Source organism: Ahaetulla prasina, chromosome 2, assembly GCF_028640845.1.
Source record: "Ahaetulla prasina isolate Xishuangbanna chromosome 2, ASM2864084v1, whole genome shotgun sequence".
NCBI classification, from domain to species: domain Eukaryota; kingdom Metazoa; phylum Chordata; class Lepidosauria; order Squamata; family Colubridae; genus Ahaetulla; species Ahaetulla prasina.
This window is the reverse complement of record NC_080540.1, coordinates 164,560,097-164,582,130: the sequence shown is the minus strand read 5'-3', so window position 1 is coordinate 164,582,130 and position 22,034 is coordinate 164,560,097. Positions and strand designations below refer to the sequence as shown.

Here is a 22,034-nt window from a genome sequence, read left to right as displayed (position 1 = left end):
CTTCGGTCCCAAGTTTGCTTTTTGGCAGCTAATTAAGCCAAATCCTACTCTGTTCCTGGAAACCCCTTTGGTGGTAATGGCAGCCCTGGGTACATAGATTTGATCTGGAATCTGGGCACCAGATGCCTTTTGAAGACAAAGCCACTGGACGCTGGACTTTTATTTCATAACATTTCATGGGCCATTTTAAAAAAGAATTATTGCTACATGTGGCATCATTCACAGGGCTTCTTGACTATCTTAAAAATAAGGGGAAAAGAGGTTTATTTATCAAGACACTACCAAATGTATATATGGGTATAGAAAAGAATTCCATTCTATGAATATTTTAGAGGAAGTGAATTATGGGTGGACTAAATTGGCTTATTCAGTAATTATTAGCTTATTAGCTTACACAATACCCTTGGCTTGGAAGTAGGAGTTTGAAGAAGCTCTTTGTGTAAAGACCCACATAAGGTGGTGTAGAAATATACCTAGCTTTTATTTTGGGTTGAATCACTCTTCGGGGATTGCATTATCTTTGGGAATTGCTCCCTTCTCTGATTTTCCTGTGTGGGCTACAAGAGAAAGCTGTTGTGTGGAAGTGCCTTTCATTGTGTGTGCATGAGTTTACTGTGCTTTGCTTGTGCCATGAACACCCTTGACCAAAGAAATTACAAAGAATACAAAGAAATTGTGCGCAGTGCTTGCTGGGTGTGAGTTTCACTGGCTCCTCCTGGCTATCGTACTGTGTTCTCCATGCTTTGGGGCATGTCCTGACTTCTCTGCCCTTATCCACCCCAAGGTGTGCCCAGGCTCTGTGCCAGACCTCTGGGCTCTGCTTAGTTGCATGCTTCCCATCTGCCAATGCAGCAATGGGAACCTTTTGTGCTTTCTCTCGTGCGGGTTTCAACATGCCAAAGCAGCGTCCCCACGCTGAAGGGCTGTCAATCATCCATGCCTATAGTTCACTGCATATCTATGCACTTTGTGTAGTTGTGAGCCTACGGCTCTCTGAATGTGGCTCCCGAGAAAAAAGGAGTGAACTTTTATAAAAATAGGCCCCCTTCCTTTTCTCTTGGAGTCCTCTGCACCATTTGGGGGTGGGGGGAATTCATGGAATGGTAAAGCTTTGATCTGTATTTTCTTTCCCAGCGATTCTTCTGTCTTTGTGAAGCTGGAATCTTCATTGCATCGTGGGCTGTTGTGCCAACTGCAGCCCATTCCGCTGCCTCTACATTCCTACCTCCAGATTCTCCAGGTGTATCTATAAAGCTTCTCCACCAGGGAGCATCATCTGAGATCACGTGGCTTGAGCCAGACTCTGATTTAGTCCAGTGATGGTGAACCTTTTAGATATCGAGTGCCCAAACTGCACGCGCGCACCTGCCCAAATTGAAAGGTGCGCGAACGCGCACATGTGCAGGCATGCGGGCATGCGCAGCAGAGACTCAAAGACCAGCTGGCCGGCGGGAGCTGGGGCATCCCAACACCGGCAGCGCGGAAAGAGGTAAGATCTTTTTCTTTGGTGAGCTTCTGTTTCATCTTTTGCAGGGAAACAGAAGCTCACGAAAGAAACGCCACAGAGATCTGGCCACAGAGAAAGACCTGGGGCAATGGCACACGTGCCATAGGTTCGTCCTCACGGGTTTAGTCAACCTGTCCTTAACTGAGAAAGAAAGTTCTTTCTGCATGGCATATACGGACCATTTTGCACAACTGGGCTTTGCTCTCAAATCTGCTTGTTGGCATATATAGGTTTGGTAGAATGCATTTATCATTGCTACTCCAAAGTTTATTATCTTCTGTTAATATCTCAATTTTCACACGGTTTCCTGGATCTATCTCAAATATACTTTCATAATGCTGTTATTCAATTACTTCCTGTTCTGTATTTTTTTTTTTACATCAAATGGATTCCGAAATAAGCTCCACTTTATTTTTCAAAATGGAACGCTTTAAAGTCGTTGTATAAAATTGGATACTAGAGGTACTCCTCGACTTACGACCATAATGGAACCTGTCCATTATGGGTGTGAGTTGTAAAGGTCATAAAACGAGTCAGGCATGGGATCCTTTTTTGTGTGGCAGTTGTTAAGTGATCATGGTCATTAAGCAAACCAATAGTATGTTAGAGGCGTGATTTTGCCGAAAACCAGAAGAAAATTGCAGCGATTCAGATGAGGCGTCTGAGGGTGGTCTTGGTGACATTTTTTGGGATGAGTTTGACCCTGTGGCTCCCGAGGACATGGACAGGTTGTTGGGTAGGCTGAATGCCACCACGTGTTTACTGGACCCGTGCCCCTCCTGGCTGGTGCTGGCCACTCAGGAGGTGACACGAGGCTGGCTCCAGGCGATTACGAGTGCCTCCTTGTTGGAGGGAGTCTTTCCGGCCGCCTTGAAAGAGGCGGTGGTGAGGCCCCTCCTCAAGAAGCCCTCCCTGGACCCGGCTGTCTTAGGTAATTATCGTCCGGTCTCCAACCTTCGCTTCGCGGTGAAGGTTGTAGAGAGTATGGTGGCATATCAGTTTCCCCTGCACCTGGATGAAACTGTCTATCTAGACCCGTTCCAGTCCGGTTTCCGGCCCGGCTACAGCACGGAGACGGCTTTGGTCGCGTTGGTGGATGATCTCTGGAGGGCCAGGGATAGGGGTTGTTCCTCTGTCCTGGTCCTATTAGACCTCTCAGCGGCTTTCGATACCATCGACCATGGTATCCTGCTGCGCCGGTTGGAGGATTGGGAGTGGGAGGCACCGTTTATCGGTGGTTCTCCTCCTATCTCTCCGACCGGTCGCAGACGGTGTTGACAGGGGCAGAGGCCGGCCCGGAGGCGCCTCTCTTGTGGGGTCCCGCGGGGGTCGATTCTCTCGCCCCTTCTGTTCAACATCTATATGAAGCCGCTGGGTGAGATCATCAGTGGCTTCGGTGTGAGGTACCAGCTGTACGCTGATGACACCCAGCTGTACTTTCCACACCGGGCCACCCCAATGAAGCTATCGAAGTGCTGTCCCGGTGTTTGGAAGCCGTCGGGTCTGGATGGGGAGAAACAGGCTCAAGCTCAATCCTCCAAGACTGAGTGGCTGTGGATGCGGCATCCCGGTACAGTCAGCTGAGTCCTCGGCTGACTGTTGGGGGCGAGTCACTGGCCCCGATGGAGAGGGTGCGCAATCTGGGCGTTCTCCTGGATGAACGGCTGTCTTTTGAAGACCATTTGACGGCCGTCTCCAGGAGAGCTTTCCACCAGGTTCGCCTGGTGCGCCAGTTGCGCCCCTTTCTAGACCGGGATGCCTTATGCACGGTCACTCACGCCCTCGTGACGTCTCGCCTGGATTACTGCAATGCTCTCTACATGGGGCTCCCCTTGAGGGGCATCCGGAGGCTTCAGTTGGTCCAGAATGCGGCTGCGCGGGTGATAGAGGGAGCCCCTCGGGGCTCCCGTGTTACACCTATCCTGCGCAGACTGCACTGGCTACCTGTGGCCTTCCGGGTGCGCTTCAAGGTGTTGGTGACAATCTTTAAAGCGCTCCATGGCATAGGGCCGGGCTATTTACGGGACCGCCTACTGCTACCAAATACCTCTCACCGACCCGTGCGCTCTCACAGAGAGGGACTCCTCAGGGTGCCGTCAGCTAGGCAGTGCCGTCTGGCGACACCCAGGGGAAGGGCCTTCTCTGTGGGGGCTCCCACCCTCTGGAACGAACTCCCCCCAGGACTTCGTCAACTTCCGGACCTCCGAACCTTTCGTCGCGAGCTTAAAACGCACTTATTCATCTGCGCGGGACTGGATTAGATTTTAAAGTTATTGGTTTTAAGGGGTTTTTTATTATTTATATTGTTTTTTAAATTCAGCAATAGAATAAGTTTTTTAATTGTTGTTTTTTAATTTGTATTTATATGTATTTTAACTGCCTGTGAACCGCCCTGAGTCCTTAGGGAGATAGAGCGGTATATAAATTTGAAAAATAAAAATAAATAAATAAAAATAAAATAAAAAAATGCTGGGTTTGGGGAAAACCATCGTAAAAGATGGTTATGTGATTTCAGGAGGCTGCATGCAACTATCCATCCAGTCATGTGACTGAGTGCTGGAAGTTGGGTCATGTGACTCACAGGGGATCATGGAGCTGACGATCAAAACTTCAAATCCCAATTGTAAATAACCCCAAGTTATTTACAATTGAGATTTGAAGTTCTGATAGTCTGTTGTAACTTCAAAAGGTCACTAAATAATTTAAAGACTACTTGTAGTTTTTCAAGTGTTTCTTAAAAGAGGACTTGTTCCCAAGGCCTAGACAGACTGATTTAGTAGCCTCTTAAATGGAGAGAATTCTATAGCAACAGCGCCACAAAAACTGAGATCCTGAACATTTGGCAACTGTAGAAAGAGCTGCCACAAACCAGCAGGACTTGCTATACTAATCTAAGAAAGTAGGAGAGGTTTTCTTTAATTAGGTAGAACATTTTAGGCTTTGAGAAACTGATTATTACTGTTGTGGATATTTTGTCTATAGTTCAAAATCTACTTTGCCTCCCATGCTAATCAAACTTCTAAAACTTTACAAGAAAATCCTCAGGAAAAGTACGAATATGCATCTTTCATAAGCCGCAGTGCAAGTTTTCAGTGCATGGATGAAAAACAATAGCTTATCATTTAGGAGTGCTAAGCCACAAAAATGTCTGTTGAAGCTGGTAAAATTTAGTCCTTGCCAGCTGTAAATACAAAACAGTCAGAAAATGCTACCATCATTTTTTGTTTCAAGGAAATATGATCTTGTTCTAGTGTGGTAAAATTTAAACTTTGGGACACAGAAATCAGAAGCTTTTCCATTTTTTCCCTTCTGGGTTTAGCCTCTGCCTTTTATTCTGCATCTGTTCCACAATAACAATAGACTTACATACCACTTCACAATGCTTTATAGCCCTCTCTAAGTGGTTTCCAAAATCAGCATATTGTTCTTCAACAATCTGAACCCCCATTTTACCAACCTCGGAAAGATGGAAGGCTGAGTCAACTTTGAGCCGGTCAGGATCGAACTCCTAATAGTGGGCAGAGTTAGCTTGCAATACTACATAGCAATAGCAATAACACTTAGACTTACATACTGCTTCATAATGCTTTAGAGCCCCCTCTAAATGGTTTACAGAGTCAGCATGTTGCCCCCAACAATCTGGGTCCTTATTTTACCAACCCTGGAAGGATTGAAGGTTGAGTCAGCCTTGAGCTGGTCAGGATCGAACTCCTGACTGTGGCAGGAGATAGCCCGAAATACTGCCTCCTAACTACTGCCCCACCATGGCTAATGCTATCCTTGCATTTATTCTGAACTGAAGAGAACAATCAACTGAACAAAATGCATGCATTCTGGATCATCTTATTTGGAAGATATTTGTATTTGGAGTGTACTGAGATGGCACATTATGCTTTCCAAGAGGCAGAGACACTTTAATCTTAATATCACTGCTGTGAGACAGACAAAAAAGGAAGGTGCCAGTAGAATAAAGATAGGCAAAAAATAGCCTGCTAACCTGCAGGAGAATTTCAAGGGCTACCTTTTTCAAACAGTTTTAATAACTGCGAGAAGAGTTGCAGTTTTTTTTTTTTTAAAAAAGCAAACTCTGACATAGTTAAACTTCTGCTAATTGCTCATGTAATTTAGTTTTACGGTTCTCACCTGTAAAATATTAGTATCATTAGAGGTAGATTTTGATCAAGTCTTTACTAGTCAGTTTTGGAATGTTGCTTTAGGATTCCTGAGCTGAGACAGATCAGAGCTCCGTTTATATTTGAGTTGTATGACATCCTAAAACGGGTAGCTAAAGAAGGAAAAGAAGAAAATGGGTTTTCTGCTTTACTGTACGTACAGCTTCATCATTGATTTGTTGCTGTTTTCGACCAGATTCCTACGTGCCTGAAATTTGTCTGCCTCTGCTGTAGTGTAAGCTTCAGTGAATGAAAGCATATAGTGATTTTTGTTTTACAGTGCATTCATTGATTGGATACCAGTTTGCAAAGACCTCAAGCTCAGTGAGGGCTTCTCACATGACAGGAATATTCCTCAAAACGACTTTTAGTAAATTTCTGGGTTACAGAATGAATGAAATGTCCATATTCCCAAATTAGAAGGAGTAGAAGCAATAAGAACTTTTATACATCACAAGAGGATATTTGTATTTTATACACTCATGCACACTGCACACACACACACACGTGTGCATTTGTCCCTGAAGAGGCAAAAAGTTGGGTGCCCATGACAGCATTTCTGTTTTCTTGCACATGACTGAGCAAGAGTTAGGAGCGTAGTTGGGAGTCTGAACACACATCACTAGCTCTCCCTCCTGTCTCTGTGGGTGTATAGTTAAATAATGCCTTTGTTTGCAAACAAGTCAGAGTAGTGTTATGAAGATAAATGAGCCTTTAAGAGAAGCTGTTATCGCAAAAGATAAAAGAAGTGGGTGATGTTGGCAATTGCCAAATGTATTACAAGCATGCTAGAAACAGGGCAAAACATTTAAAGAGACCATTGTCCATTAGATCAGCAGAGCTCATGTGTCGTCTATCTCTGAGGCTGAGTGCGTTAATAGGTAGCGGACAAAAAGAAAGGTTTTAAAATCCCAGCTAAACATTCAAGAAGTTTTGTTCCAATGAAAAAAGATTTTCTTTCAACGTAGTGGTTTTTTTGTTGTTGTTTTTTTAGCATTTCTAACAGATGTTTTAGGTCATTTGTCTTAAGACAGAGATAACTATCCTTAGAAAGTGTGATGAAATGGCACACAGTTTTCAGAACTGGCAATTGTGGCTTAGCATATCTACTTTGGAAAAAGAATATCAACAGGTTGGTGAAAGCGGACTTAGATGGCTCTCTGTGTTTGGTGCCTATCTGGATGGCACTTATCATTATAGCAGTTCTCCCTCTAGTGGGTATTAATGGAACAACTGGCATTGTATATGCACGTATGTTGTATATGCAACCAAACTGCCAAGCTCCGAGCTCAGACTAACAGTCCAATTACCAACCCAAGCTGCTTACATTCAAATACATTTCATATGCATGTATCATCTGAAGATCTGTGCCTAAAGCTTCTAGGTTAAAACAAACAGGCTGTAACAAAGGCTGCTAATAGATTTTGTCATTTATGTATATCTAGCACATATGAGTAAAAGTTTTGTTTTTCCTGTAGTCTTTTTTTTTTATTGAAAGAGTTTTAAAAAACAAAAACATTTTCCCCCCTTTTTTCCCCCTCCTCCCAAAAACCCCTTCCCCCTCCCCGGCTTCCCGGGTCAATCACAAGGTATTGTTATACATAAACCAAACATAGAATAAAATTTTCCCTTCCAATCCAAATAACCACATCCAAAGCTTTTCATCTCCCAACCCCCTCCCCATTACATAAAATAACTTTCTAATTATTCAAAGGCAATCTGATATTTCTTAATCTGATATCTGTTTTGTAGATAATCAATCCATCTTTTCCATTCAATCAAATATCTTTCCTGCGTATTGTCTTTTAAAAAAGCTGAGATTTTAGCCATCTCAGCCAAATTAATAACTTTCAATATCCATTCTTCTATTGTAGGTATCTCTTCTTTCTTCCAGTATTGTCCAATCAACAGTCTTGCTGCTGTTATTAAATTCAGAATCAATTTAGTCTCAATCCCTGTACAATCCGTTATAATTCCCAAAAGGAAAAATTGTGGCAGGAACTTTATCTTCTTCTTCAGTACATTTTGAATAATCCACCAAATTCTTATCCAAAAGACCTTAATTTTCTTGCAAGTCCACCAAATATGAAAATATGTAGCGTCATCACAATCACACCTCCAACATTTCGCTTGGATATTAGGATACATACATGATAATTTTTTGGGATCTAAGTGCCATCTATAAAACATCTTATAAAAATTTTCCCTTAAATTCTGTGCTTGTGTAAACTTAACATTTCTAACCCAAATTTTCTCCCATGTTTCCAACATTATTGGTTCCTGAATATTCTGTGCCCATTTTATCATACAATCCTTTACCAAATCCTTTTCCGAATCTATTTCAAGCAACACATTATACAATCTCTTTATATGCTCCTGGGTCTGATTTCTAATTTGCTTTATTAAATTTTCCTCCCTTTGCATTATACCAATTTTTTGATCTTCTTTCCATCTAGCACTTATTTGCCCATATTGAAACCAAGTATAATTCCTCCCTTCTTCATTTAATACCTGTAATGATTTTAATTGCAATCTACCTCCTTCAGCATACAAAAGTTCTTTATAAGTAATCATTTCCTGTTTCTGTTCTATATTTATATTCTCTATTGCGTTTTTCCTGTAGTCTTGAATAGTTCTTTCGAAAAGTTCAGTGCTCTCTTTGCACTGGTATAAGTATCTATTTGCTGTAACCTTCCCAAAAGTGTTTCTCTGATTAGCTCCTTCCTGCTCTTTGAATGGTTTTTTATTCAGGACTCTTTCTCCTGCTCTCATCTTATAGCCTTGCCCAATTACAACTTAGAATTCAAAGCCAATTAACACAACCAACTAACTGGACCTGCACTTTTTCCTTACTGCCCTGAGAGCTACAGCAAACTGGTTTCCAGATTCCATCCCAGTGATCTGTGATATAGCTTTAGCTGTCCTTGTATAGCAGGAATCAGGGTAGCTGCAACTTCTAGTTACGTTCCAGATTTGAATAGCCATCTCTCTTTTTTTGTTCTTGAACCCAGCTTGTATGATGGGGGAGGGGGGGAAGGAGAATGTCATCTAGATGTTTACACTGGATTTGGCATTTGGCATTTTTATCCACCTATCAAGTTCTTCCCAAGAACCTGGGATAAGCAGATGCTGATATTTGATGGTATTAAAGGTATCGTGGCAGGAGATTGCAGGCTGTTGCAAGGAAACTGTCTTTTGCAATTGACTGATGGTAAATTCATCAGTGCTGCTAGTGTTCAGTGTGTTCAAATGGTGCTCCAGATGTTTTGAGATTATACCCTAGATGCCTCTTATTATTGGTATCTTTGCCTTTCAGTGTCTCTTTTCTGGTCTTCATTTGGTCTTTCTTGTAGTCCACTTTCTTCTCTTTGGTATTCAATAAGCCTTGATTGCTTTATTTGTACCCTATGACTATCATTAAGTGTTGTACCTTAGAATTCTTGATGAAGGTATCTTTTCTTTTATGTACACTGAGAGCATATGCACCAAGACAAATTCCTTGTGTGTCCAATCACACTTTGCCAATAAAAAATTCTATTCTATTCTATTCTATTCTATTCTATTCTATTCTATTCTACTCTACTCTACTCTACTCTACTCTACTCTACTCTACTCTACTCTACTCTACTCTGTTCTATTCAGTGCATCTTCTTCATTGTCCTTCAGACATTCTTCCAATATTTTTGTCTTTCAACCATCTGATGTATTTGCAACACTGCATGCCCATAAGTTGAATCTGTCAACGTTGCTACATGGAGGAAGGACATGACGGCCGTCTCCAGGAGAGCTTTTTACCAGGTTCGCCTGGTCCGCCAGTTGCGCCCCTTTCTCGACCGGGATGCCTTATGCACGGTCACTCATGCTCTCGTCACTTCTCGACTGGATTATTGCAATGCTCTCTACATGGGGCTACCCCTGAAGTGTACTCGGAGACTTCAGTTAGTCCAGAATGCAGCTGCGCGGGTGATTGAGGGAGCACCACGTTGCTCCCGGGTAACACCACTCCTGCGCAGTCTGCACTGGCTACCTGTGGTCTTCCGGGTGCGCTTCAAGGTTTTGGTTACCACCTTCAAAGCGCTCCATGGCTTAGGGCCCGGGTACTTACAGGACCGCCTGCTGTTTCCACATGCCTCCCACCAACCCGTACGCTCTCACAGAGAGGGTCTTCTCAGGGTGCCGTCCGCCAAGCAGTGTCGGCTGGCGGCCCCCAGGGGAAGGTCCTTCTCTGTGGGAGCACCTACCCTCTGGAACGAACTTCCCCCCGGTTTACGCCAATTGCCTGACCTTCGGACCTTTCGCCGGGAACTGAAAACTTATCTATTTATTCAAGCGGGACTGGCCTGATTTTTAAATTCTAAATTTTTAATTTTTAATTTTTAATTGTAATTTTACTGGGTATTTTATATGGTCAATTGGACGGTTTTAATTTCGGCCTTTTATTGAATAAGCTTTTTAATTGTTATTTTAATATGTATATTAATTGTTTTAAATGAAGGCTGTATACCGCCCTGAGTCCTTCGGGAGAAGGGCGGTATAAAAGTTTAATAAATAAATAAATAAATAAATAAATAAATGATTCATTTTCATTATTTTTCTGGTCTTCCTATCCAGGGCTTTTAATTTTGCTTGAGTCCAATAATTCACTGTACCAGCTGTCTGTCTAATGACTGGAATTGCCTAGGTGTTTCCTGCCTTGATGGTATTTCTTCCATTGAGTTTGGACTTTAAGATCTTCTTCACTTTGATGATGTATTCACTTCTGATCTTCTTCTTGACTTCAGTGTGCTTGACATTGTCGGCCTGAAGGATGCCCAAGGTTTGTAACAACCGTCTTCATCCAAACTCCTGATGTTATTTCCCTGGGGCATCTTTATTCCTTCAATTTTCGCTATTTTTCCCCCTGATGATGGTGAGGGTAGTACATTTGTCCAGTCTAAACTCCGTTGCTATTTCTTGATTGTATATTCAGAAGGTGTTGAGCAGCTACGGTATTCTGTTTAAGATGATGTTGTTCCATATATTTTTAGTTCATCCATGTAAGGGAGGTGGAATAGCCTGGCAGATGTTTCTGATGTTTCATAGGCATGGCCTGACTTGTTCAGTATTGTTGATAGAGGAATCAGTGACAAACAGTAGTGATGATAGTGAGTGTCCTTGAAAGATTCCTCTCTTAATGTTAACCTTTCCAAGTCTATTGCCACTAACCAGCAACCGTGTCTTCTATTGTGCCATTGACCTTTGCCCAAAGCTTCTGATGTTTCGAGTGACTCCTGTTATTTCGAGGCTCTTGTTTATCCAGTCATGTGGCAGGGAATCAGATCAGTGTTGGGTTTCAAAAATGTTTACTACCGGTTCTGTGGGCGTGGCTTGGTGGGTGTGGCAGGGGAAAGATACTGTAAAATCTCCATTTCCTCCCCACTCCAGGGGAATGTAACTGCAAAATCCCCATTTCCTCCCAATCAGCTGGGACTCAGGAGGCAGAGAATAGATGGGGGCGGGGCCAGTCAGAATTTTTACTACTGGTTCTCCAAACTACTCAAAATTTCCGCTACCGGCTCTCCAGAACTGGTGAGAACCTGCTGAAACCCACCTCTGAATCAGGTGTGTTTTTGTAATCAATCCCAAGTTACATTGACGTTGGTCTTCCTTCTATTGCAGTTTTCAAAATCATCTAGTCTATTAGAACCAGTTATTATTTCTGTAATGCAGCTTCATATGCTAATATTAAATGTAATATAATATTACTATTAATAATATTACTCATGTGGTTGTTATTATTATTATTATTGGTAGTCCTGAACTTATTACCTTTTTTGCCACAGTTGTTAAATGAATCACTGCCATTGTTAAGTGAATCGTGTGGTTTTTAAGCAAATTTGGCTTTCTCCATTGACTTTGCTTGTTAGAAGCCAGCTGGGAAGGTCACAAATGGTCACAGGATAGCGCATTTGTAATAAAAAATCCCCTTTGCCAAGCACCCGAATTTTGACCACGTGACCATGGATATGCTGCAACAGTTGTAAGCATGAAAACTGATCATGAGTTGCTTTTTTTGCAGTGCTGTTACAACTTCAAACGGTCACTGAACAAATGGTTTTAAGTCGAGGACTGCAGTACGCAATTCCATGTGTTGTAGAATAAGACCCTGTTCAAGGCCCTGTCGCTGGTGGTAGCCCGGAGGTGGTGAAGAAGGAAGTTGTAACTTTGCCATTGTGAGGGGCAATGCAAGATAGGAAACAAAAACCACTTTGTACTTAGCACTTTGATCGGCAGCACCAGGCGTAGATGGGCCAAATAATCTGCCCAGTTTCTTACAACTTCCCCCACTCTGCTATCTTCCAGATATGCTTAATTACAGATGCCATCCATTTTGTATTGCTAAGAGTGATGGGGATTGTAAATACAGAAAGAGCCAACTGATGCAGGAGGTGGACTTCAATAAGATGAAGCTGAGAAGGACTCCCCTACTACCCAGTGTATGTGATTTGGCTTAAACGGTAGGTCTCCTTTTGGTGCTCATTCCAAGAATAAGTGTGCTGGCGGTAAAGGAAGTACTTCTGAGCAAGTCCAAAGTGCACATCTTTGGAATAGGGGCGACAGCTTTTGTGAACACAATAACCCCCTTCCCATTTCTAAAGCAGCAAAGCCATTTTGCGGCTGCTTCCCTGCTGAACTGCAAGCGTTTGAGGCCTGCTTTGGTCTGCAGTGTTGAAATGAATTGGGACTCCCTCTTGGCCAGCTAAATGAGCTGGCAGGGCAGCTGGAAATAATTATTTCATCTAGAAGGAGAAAACAGGGCTCAGGCAGAAAAAAAGTGGAGCTGGTACTTCCTCTCTCTCTCTCTCTCTCTCTCTCTCTCATTCCCTCCCACTTTTACTCCAACATCTCAGTCTCTTTGGTCATTGGAAAGTTTCCAGTGGAAGGCGGACTAAGGTCTGGGGAGTGCTAATTTTTCCCTCCCTCCCTCCCATGTTGCAGCCAGAAGGAGCTCCAGATCCTGAAAATGAAATTAAAAAACCTTGGGGGATACAGAGGTGAAAGGAGGGGGTACTCCATTTCTTTCCTAAATACTTAAATTTGACTTCTGCAGAACTCTGATCCGTCTGCCTGCTAGATCACATTCCTATCACATCACAAACATTAAAATCTTCAAGCTGTAGTTTCCAACTTGCCAATTCTTAGAAGAATTAGTACATGAGCTTTAACCCATTTTAAGGTTAGGATATAGTTTTCCTGGAGCAATGGGGAAATCTTTGGGAGTAGAGCTATATACTGCATGTAACTTTAGATTTACATTCATCCTTCCATGACAAAACACTTATAATAGTGAGAAGGAACAGATGCTTCACACTTTCCCCTCAAAGTGCTGCTCTGATAGCACCCAGAGCTGGGTTGACTTCAACCCAGCTCTTGAACTTGGGTGGACTTCTAGGTGGTCAAGGACCAACCAAGGACCTTATTGGGGGACAGTTCAAGAACCTCAGTAGATTCAGCAATTACACAGAGAAGTTGAGGCTAGATTTTCCCCATTTTTCTTTGTGGAGGAAGTATAGATTGGAATGGTTTTCTTTGCTTCGCAAACTATTAAACCCAGTGGTAGATTTCAATTTTTTTTACTACCGGTTCTGTGGGTGTGGCTTAGTGGGCGTGGCATGGCTTGGTGGACGTGGCAGGGGAAGGATACTGTAAAATCTCCATTCCCTCCCCACTCCAGGGGAAGGTTACTGCAAAATCCCCATTTCCTCCCGATCAGCTGGGACTTGGGAGGCAGAGAATAGATGAGAGTGGAGCCAGTCAGAATTTTTACTACTGGTTCTCTGAACTACTTAAAATTTCCGCCACAGGTTCTCCAAAACTGGTCCGAACCTGCTGAAATCTACTTCTGATTAAACCCATTTTAAGGTTGGGATATAGTTTTCATGTGTTGCCTATTTTTAATGAAGATCAACTCTGCAGCAGATCCACACTTCCACCTTGTTTCATGCATCACCTACTATTTCTACTTATTTCATGTGTCACCTTCACGCGTCACCTACTATTTCTACATCATCTCAACTCCCAGCAGCTAACACAACTTCCACCCATGTTTTCTGGCAGTGAGTCAAAAAAGTGTTTTTCTCTCTTGTGCTGGTTCAAGCTATGCTGTTTGGTTTGCATGCTATTTTTCAATTCCTTGTAAGCAACCCCCCACCTCACCCCACCCAATCCTACCTGGCTACTGCAGCCTCTCCAGCTGCTGGGTCTCTTCTCTCCATAGGCATTTTATTTTTACAAGTTCAACTGGACCTTCTAGTATTTCTTTTCTTTCCTTTCCTTTCCTTTCCTTTTCTTTTTTTCCTCCCCCTTCCGTTTCCACTTCCCGTTCTCCTCTCCCCCACTCTCCTCTTCTCTCCCCTCCCCTCCCCTTCTTTTTTTCTTTTGTTTTTGTGAAGTTCATTGGTGGAACAATGGCCAATCATGGATACTTCTCCCTCACTTGACTTTTCTGACTAGTGGAAATTGAGAAAAAATTCTGCCACTTTCCCCTTGTAGCCCATGTCTCAGAAAAAATGGTAAAACTGAATTGTCTTGCCTTGTCTTCCCACTCAGAAGGGATAAAGAAACAGGATAATCCACTAGTTGGCCTATTTGGTAAACACGCTGGTCAGAAGATCAGGCTATCATTGTGGCCAAAGCAAAGGAAGGGGTTTAGAGAAGGATTTCTTAGGCTGGTTTCATTTCCAGCTGGTTTATGCATGGAAGACAAGTGGCTGAAAACTGCAGTTCAGAAGAATTTTATGGCAGTATTCAGCCATTGTGATACTTTGGGAGCTGCAAAAAAAGAATGGGGTGAAATGAGGATCGTGTGGAGTTTGGTGAAATGTTTTGCCATCTTCACAGGGGGCTGTGGGAAAGAAATGACAGTAAGTTCAGAATAAAAACTACATTTTTCTTAAACTCCCTCCACCTTTTCTCCTATTAATTCTTCTTCTGCTTGTCTTCTCATACTTCGATCAGTCTTAAAACCAGTAAGTTCAATTCCAATTGTTTTAAAAAGCAGCATCCTGGCGAAGAGGAATAAGACACATTTGGCAGAAGAGTTTAAATTAAAAGATTGAATGGAAGAATACTGAGACTAAGTCTCTATATTTGCTGCATAGCGGTTTCTTCCTCTTGGATGTTTTGTAATGGAAAGAGGCTCTAGAGCAGGGGTCTCCAACCTTGGTCCCTTTAAGACTTGTGGACTTAAACTCCCAGAGGCCCTCAGCCAGATTTGCTCTGGGAGTTGAAGTCCGCAAGTCTTAAAGGGACCAAGGTTGGAGACCCCTGCTCTAGAGTACCAGTTCCAGAGGTGGGTTTTAGCAGGTTCCAACCAGTTCTGGAGAACTGGTAGCGGAAATTTTGAGTAGTTCAGAGAACCGGTAGTAAAAATTCTGACTGGCCCCGTCCCCATCTATTCTCTGTCTCCCGAGTCCCAGCTGATTGGGAGGGAATGCAGATTTTACAGTATCTTTTCCCTGCCACCAAGCCACACCACAGAACCGGTAGTAAAAAAATTTGAAACCCACCACTGACCAGTTCCTTTATGTATTGCTAGTTTATTAGTATCACTTCTCGTCAGTGGTGGGATTCAAGTAATTTAATAACCGGTTCTCTGCCCTAATGATTTCTTCCAACAACCAGTTTGCCAAACTGCCAGAAAGTTAACAACCAGTTCTCCCGAAGTGGTGCGAACTGACTGAATCCCACCACTGCTTCTCGTGTGTTGCTATTAGAGACTGGGTAGAATCTTTCTAGATCGGGGTGTCAAACTCGATTTCATTGAGACCACATCAGGTCAATAGCATGCAAATGGCCCTCCCGGGGTCCGTTTTCGGCCACAATGGCCTCCTGCAGCCCTCTGCCAACAAAAACAAAACTCCATTTTCACTGGCAGACACCGCAGGCCGGTTCTTCGCTATTTCCAGGGCAGGCCAGCAGGCCAGTTTATGCGGCCCACAGGCCTTGAGTTTGATACTAGATGGAGCAGAAATGAAAACTAGGTCTGTTTTTTTCCCTAAGAATAGAAGGGAAAAGATATGCTAATTCTCTTAACCCTGGAGAATTAGAGTATCTCAACAATAAATCTAAGAATTGTTCTGAAAAGGATAAAATATTATGGAGGAGAAGGGATTGACACTCTTATAATTATTGAGATTAATTCTTGTCAGTACATGAGCTCATTTGGTAATAATGGGAAAGTGCTCATTTTGGGAAAGAGCTAACCAAAATAAGCATTTGAAGAAATATAAACTTTAGCAAGATGTCTTGGATTGAAAACGTGTATGCCTTGACATTAGTGACTGCATGGGCACCAGCCAATAAGTATTTTTGTATCGGTCACCGTAATTTGACACAGAGAAATGCAACTGGCAAAAGTATTGTATTTAATCTGCAGCACCAGATTGCCATCTAAAACATTGGAAAAATGAGGCCTCACCACAACAGAAGCATGATTGGGGAGGTGGGGTGGGGGTGGGGAAGGTTTCCTTATCTCTTAAAGCAAAACAATTTCAAATGTGACATCCTTTCTTAAAAAGAACAGTTTTCACAAATCCCTTTATATTGTTTGCACTGGCTCTTTAAATACTCCATGGAGCCAAATGTGGTCTGCCTTGGACCAGAGTCCAGGTTCCAAAAAGGCAATTGAAATATCCACCCAATATAATCTGATATTGCTCAGTGACTGAGACCTTGTTGTACACCCAGGGTTAGCCCTGTTCCAGTTCTTCACATCTTTGCTTCTAAGAGTGAGATCAGGAAGTAAAAGAAGAGCAAGGTTTCGCCCACACTTCTGTCTGAAATTCTGGAAAATTACTGGAGGCAATATTAGGTTAGAATTGGTCAAAAAATCTTGCCTGGCCTGGCAAATCCTTACATTCGAGTAGTATAATGGTAGATGGCATTTACTGTGTTTCCCTGAAAATAAAACCCTGTCTTATATTTTTTTGAACCCTGAAATAAGTGCTTGGCCTTATTTTCGAGGAGGTCTTATTATTTTGGGGCGCATGGAGCAAGACAGGGCTCCTCTTGTCATCTTACCTGATTTCTAGCTCTGTCTCCCTAACCCTAACCAGAGGAAATGGCGGGGACCGGCTGCGCATGCATTTAAATATTTTCGGGGAAGGCTTATTTGAGCGCATACGTTCAAAAGCCCGATTGGGCTTATTATCCAGGGAGGTCTTATTTTCAGGGAAACAGGATAGCAGCAGGCTGTAGGCTATATTTTTAAAAGTAATACGTGGGGCCAGGATTAAGATTACATTTGATTTTAAATGTATTTAATAAAATTGATCTTGAGGCTTGTGATAAGCATTTCTCCCCTTCTTTCACAATAAAATGTATAGGAAATTTGGGAGGTTTTTTGAGCTGCACCCAGGGTTTTTGGGGATGCAGAGATCACATCTTTCTGCTACATTTCGTAATGGGATTCAGAGCATTTATAAGCAGACCATGGTGTGGCAGAGAATTGTGAGTCTGAGAGAAACTAATTTTTGCCTTCTCTGTTGGCATATTGGGCATCGTGAACTCCAGCTGCCAAGCTGAGCTAGGTTCCAGGTTTTAAGCATTTTGCCCCTGAACCATAGGAAAGGGTGACTAGAGATGGAGGGAAGAAGGGCAGGAGGCAACAAAAGTGAAGAATGTAAACAAAACAGTAAAGGCAAGTGTTTATCCTAAGGGATACAAACAAACATGGAATGGGTTGGGAGGTGAGAATGGGGACGCAAGAAAAAAGAAAAAATACAACAAAAGAAGTGTACTGTACAGGTATTTCTCAACATAACCATTTGTTTAGTGACTGTTTGAAGTTACAATGGCACTGAAAAAAGTGACTTATGAGTCTGATCCTCATACTTATGACCACCGCAGCATACCCATGGTCATGTGGTTAAAATTAAGGCACTTGGCAACCAGCGTTATGTGACACTTTCTCACTTTCTCATTTGGGGGCAGTGTCTTTTTTGTCAGCTGGGCATACCACTATGTCCTGTTTTGGCTAAATAAAACCTGATTGCATGTGTTCTGAATTATCTATCACTAAATTGCATCTGTTGATAGGTGCCTGGGTTTTTCTTTTGATGCCGGTCATGGTTTTTTCTAGCTAAATTTGCTATTGACAGGCTCAGTGTTAGTACAAAACTGTAAACAAGCACTGGGCAAAAAACAAAACAAAACAAAACAACTTTAGTAGTGTAGACAATCCCCAAGATATCCATCCACCAAACTTCCTTGCATTCCCTTCTCCGGCTCATTGTCCCGAGGCTTTTAGCACAAGCAAGGAGACCTTTTCACAGCTGTCCTCTGGAGTTGCGCTTGGTTTCCTTGGCTGGAATAGGAATATGGGGGAGGCCAAGAATCCAACAGCCTCCAAGAGTGTGGCAGGCCTCTTATCTCCATCCCTGCTTAACACGGTTCCTCCACATCAGGCAGCTACTGGTGTTGAAGAGATGAGGGAGCCAGCTGGCTACTCCTCCACAGGATTGCGTCCTGCAGCAGATGAGCAGGAAATGAGAAAGGAAGAATTCTCCAAGCAGGGAGTTCTGTAGAGCTTGACTGTAATTTTATGTGACTTCTTACTACCTTTGTAAAAAAAAAAAAAAATTCTTATTATTTTGGTTTGCAGTCAAGAATAAGTCTGCAGTCATATCCAGCTGCTGTCAAAAAAAAAATTTGAATCTTTTTCAGCCAGATCCAGCCCAATACAGGTAGTCCTCGATTTACGACCACAGTTCAGCCCAAAATTTCTGTTGCTAAATGAAACGTTTGCTAAGTGAGTTTTGCCTCATTTTACGCTTCCCCGTGGACTTTGCTTGGCAGAAGGTCACAAATGTGCTCACAAGACCCCAGGACGCAGCAGCGGTCATAAATTTGAGTCAGTTGCCAAGCATCTGAATTTTGATCACATGACCTTGGGGGATGCTGCAACGGTCGTAAGTCACTTTTTTCAGTGCCATTGTAACTTTGAGCGGTCACTAAATGAACTGTTGTAAGTTGAGGACTATCTGTATCTTTTGTTCCATGATGAGAATAGCAGTTCCCTCTTTGTACTCAGGCCTGCTCTTGGAAACCAAGATGCCTATTGCCTTGGTATTTATTTTAGCATTGGAGGCCTAAAAATATAGTTTTTTTAAAAAACCTAGAGCTATTTCCTATCATTATCAATGAACTGCAATATTTAATTTATTTATTTTATTTGTCATAACAATATATATAAGCATCACACAAAAGATTATATAGTATATAAACATATATATGAGGAAATATAAGGCGGTTGTTGTGTCTTGCCCGCCCTCAGAGCAGCTGGGGCCTTCTTATCTGCTCCCGAACACGGAGGAATGTATGCCTCCCGGCCCCAGTCCTGGCTCCATGCCCAGACAAACTGCAGAAGAAGGAGCACCTCCCGGCCCCAGCCCTGACTCCATGCCCAGGCAAACGGAGCAACTAGACCCCTCCCCCTCCTCCACAGCATGTGAGCCTGAGGAGGGTTTATTACCAACAGCTGATTGGAGTGACCCTCGCATCAGAAGATTGGATAGGCGGAGGCAACAGAAGGAAGGGAGGGGCAGGCCTTAATGAGTGCTGAGTCATGGAGCCACACCCCATGGCCTATATAAAGGATCTGCTTTCTGGCAGTCTCTGAGTCAGGCAAAGTCGAACTTATCTTGCTGAAGTCACTTACTGGTCTCCTGCCTGCTCTGAGGACTTTGCTAGGACTTTGGGCAGAGCTGCAGAGGCAAGCCTGATTCGGATTTCCCTGACCCGGCCGTCAGCGGAGGAGTGGGACACGACAGCGGTATAAGCATATATATATGCCTATATATATATATATATATATATATGCCTATATATATATATATATATATATATATATATATGTTTTCTGAGGTTTTCACGGGTGTTTGTATATAGGTCTTTGGTTGTTCGGGTTTTCTCCCGTGTAAGATTGGAAGTGTCTTGGTGACGTTTCGACGAAGTCTCATTCGTCATCTTCAGGCTTCAGCTTCGTGCTTCTGGGAGCAATGTGTGATCGCAGCAAGAAACAGCGCGATCACATTTGCTTGAGCTGAAGATGACATATATATATATATATATATATATATATATATATATATATATATATATATATATATATATATGTAGATCTTTGGTTATTCGGGTTTTCTCCCGCGTAAAATTGGAAGTGTCTTGGCAACGTTTCGACGAAGTCTCATTCGTCATCTTCAGGCTTCAGCTTCGTGCTTCTGGGAGCAATGTGTGATTGCAGCTGTTTCTTCCTTTTTAACTGCTAGTGGGGGTTTGAACTGATTGGGTGGGAGCTTGGCTGTGCTCTGATTGGATGGGGTTTTTTTGGTGCTCTAATTGGCTGGGGGTGTGTCCTCTTTGGGTGGGGGCTTGGTTGTGCTCAGATTAGTCTGAGCTGCAGGGGGATTTGAGCTGGTGAGCTGCATAGCTGTTGTTTGGCTTCGTGTTCGTGGTTGTGCTACATCTTCATAGTGGGTGTCAGTCTGCTGCATGTATGGATTGGAGGGGTTTGAAATGTTGCAGCTGCGGTCTGGCTTCTGGTCCTTGGTCGTGCTTCATGATCAGTATGGGTTTGGGTCTGCTTTCTGGGTGGATGTGTGGTGGTGACATCCTGTGTGGATCTCGTGAGTGTGGGTCTGGTGTCATTCCTCTTGTTAGGGACACGTTTGTCAATAAGGGCGGGTTTCCAAATGGCTGGTAGGCGGGAGGTATCATCTCGTTTGTTCATGCTGTGTGGGCGTTTTTCTATCTCGATGGCTTCTCTGATTATTCTGTTGTTAAAGTGTTCAGTTTTGGCGATAGTTCTGGTACCCGAATAACCAAAGATTTACATACAAACACCCGCGAAAACCTCAGAAAACAAATATATATATATATATATATATAAATATATATATATATATTTATATATATATATATATATAATGTGTGTGTGTGTGTGTGTGTGTTTTCTGAGGTTTTCACGGGTGTTTGTATATAGGTCTTTGGTTGTTCGGGTTTTCTCCCGTGTAAAATTGGAAGTGTCTTGGCGACGTTTCGACGAAGTCTCATTCGTCATCTTCAGGCTTCAGCTTCATACTTCTGGGAGCAATGGGTGACTGCAGCTGTTTCTTCCTTTTTTTTTTTTTTTTTTTATTAAAAAAGTTTTACAACAATTAAATTTTTTCCCCTCCCCTCCTCCTAAACCCCTCCCCCGGACTTCCCGGAGCAAACACAAGGTATAGTTCCTTAAACAAAACAGTCATACATTAAACTTTTTAAAATCTAACACAATTATAATCTTTCTCTCTCACATATCCTGACTTCTTCCATTAAAATCAAAAATAACATCCTTCATTCAAAAGCAATCCGAAATTTCTTAATCTGATATCTATTTTGAATATAATCAATCCAGTTCTTCCATTCATTTAAATATTTTTCTTGAGTACTGTCTTTCAAGAAGGCTGAGATTTTAGCCATCTCAGCCAAATTGGAAACTTTCAATATCCATTCTTCTATTGTGGGTAATTCTTTTTTCTTCCAATATTGTCCAATCAACAGTCGTGCTGCTGTTATTAAGTTCAAAATCAACTTAGTCTCAATCACTGTACAGTCCGTTGTTATTCCCAAAAGGAAAAATTGCGGTAGGAACTTTATCTTCTTCTTCAAAACATTCTGCATAATCCACCAGATTCTTATCCAAAAAGACTTAATTTTCTTACAAGTCCACCATACATGAAAATATGTAGCATCATCACAATTACATCTCCAACATTTCGCTTGCATATCTGGATACATACATGATAATTTCTTAGGATCTAAATGCCATCTATAAAACATCTTATAAAAATTTTCCTTAAATTCTGCGCTTGCGTAAATTTAACATTTCTAACAAATTTTTTCCCATGTTTCCAACATTATTGGTTCTTGAATATTCTGTGCCCATTTTATCATACAATCCTTTATTAAATCTCTTTCAGAATCTATTTCTATCAACACAGTATACAATCTCTTTATATGCCCCTGAGTTTGATTTCTAATTTGTTTAACCAAATTTTCTTCATTTTGAATGATACCAATTTTCTGATCTTCTTTCCATCTAGCCTTTAACTGTCCATATTGAAACCAAGTATAATTCCTCCCTTCTTCTTTTAATGTATCCAAAGATTTTAGTTGTAAATTTCCCTCTCATTGTATAAAAGATCTTTATAAGTAATCATTTCTTGTTCCTGTTCTATATTTATATTCTCTACTGCGTGCCTAGGACATGCCCATATAGGAATTTTGTAATTTAACTTATAATAATATTTTTTCCAGACACGCAGAAGAGAAAT

At 42.2% G+C, this 22,034-nt stretch overlaps 1 protein-coding gene across 4 annotated transcripts in view; it reads left to right on the top strand.

The window, feature by feature from the left end:
* RARG (retinoic acid receptor gamma) overlaps nucleotides 1-22,034 on the top strand; it is a 182,514-nt gene that overhangs the window by 78,081 nt on the left and 82,399 nt on the right. Inside the window, exon 1 of one of the 4 annotated variants that reach the window (XM_058173456.1) lies at nucleotides 12,159-12,176. The exons of the other annotated variants lie outside the window; for them this stretch is intronic. The gene's annotated coding sequence lies outside the window, so the exon portion shown is untranslated. Of the gene's footprint in view, nucleotides 1-12,158; nucleotides 12,177-22,034 lie in introns of those variants that run through there. 4 annotated transcript variants of the gene reach the window in all.